We start from the raw sequence: 1,323 nt of genomic DNA on the forward strand, positions 1-1,323 counted from the left end.
CCCCCTCGCCTCGCCTCGCCCCTTCTCGATGGAAACCCGCTTTTCGCCCCGGGACCGCTCCTCGCCACTGGCCTTCCTCCCGCCACGAGACTTCTCGCCCCGCGCGTTCTCCTCTCTCCACGCGGGCGCGAGCTTCTGGGTGGGCACCCCCTCGATCCTCACCTCCTCGCCCCGCTTCTTCTCCCCTTCCCTGTCCATGCCCTTAACGCCTACCTGCTCTACGCCCCGCCCCTCCGAGGACCGCCCCTGCTCATCGCCCCGCTTCTTGTCTTTGCTCCTCCCTACTCCGCGTCCTGCCCTTTCTCCGCCCCGCCCCTGTCTCTCCCTTTCCCTCCGCGGCCAAGTCCCAGACCGTCTTTCTTTTCCGGCTCTTCCCCTCCTCGCCCCCCCCTTCCCTCCCTCTCCCTAGCCCCTCCCTGCCCCCAGCCTCCCCCCGTGGGATGGCTCCGCCCTCTTCTCCCCGCCCCGCCGTACCAGTCACTTGGGTAAAACCGGTCAACCGTCGCTTGGCCGCACCAGTCCCGCCCCCTTGCCCGGTCTCAAGATGGCCGCCCGCACTTCCACCCCGACTTCCGCCCTTCCAGGCACGCTGGCCTCGCGCGCCGGTCTCCAAGGCAACGCGCGTCCCCAGCCCGCACGAGGCTGAAGGAGCCGAGGCCGGCGCTCAGGGCCCGGCCGGCAGAGGGGGCTGGTGACAAAGTTTGTGCTGGGCAGGACGTCGAGGAGTTCTCGGACGGTCCTGGCAGCGTGCACCGTCCCTGCTTGTCCTTACACCCAAAAATTCTGCTGAAAAAAAAATTTGGAGGCGGGCGCCGTGGCTCAAGCCTGAAATCCCAGCACTTTGGAAGGCCGGCGCGAGAGGACTGCCTGAACTCAGGGGTTCGAGACCAGCCTGGGCAGTTTGGGGAAACCTCGTCTCTACAATAAATCAATAAAAATTAGCCGGGCGTGGTGGCGCACGCCTGTAGTTCCAGCTACTTGGATGGCTGAGGCAGAAGGACCGCCTGAAGCCAGCAGGTAGAGGCCTCGGTGGCCATGAGCCTGTCACTGCATTCCAGCCTGGCGACAGAGTGAGGCTCCGAAATAAAAAAATAAAAAATAATTAAAAAAACTTTTGGTCTCCTAGAGACCTTTCGGAAATGAATGAATCTGTGGCTAAACATCGTCCTCCACAAGACAGGACGAGGGCAGCCATTTATTTATTTATTTGAGTCGGAGTCTCACTCCGTCGCCCAGACTGGAGGGCAGTGGCCGCTCCCGGCCCCACCGCAGCCTCCACCCGCCGGGCTCCGGCCATCCTTCCGCCTCAGCCTTCCGAGTAGC

The sequence above is a fragment of the Carlito syrichta genome, unplaced genomic scaffold (assembly GCF_000164805.1).
Source record: "Carlito syrichta isolate Samal-C Ts95f unplaced genomic scaffold, Tarsius_syrichta-2.0.1 Scaffold111539, whole genome shotgun sequence".
Classification (NCBI taxonomy): domain Eukaryota; kingdom Metazoa; phylum Chordata; class Mammalia; order Primates; family Tarsiidae; genus Carlito; species Carlito syrichta.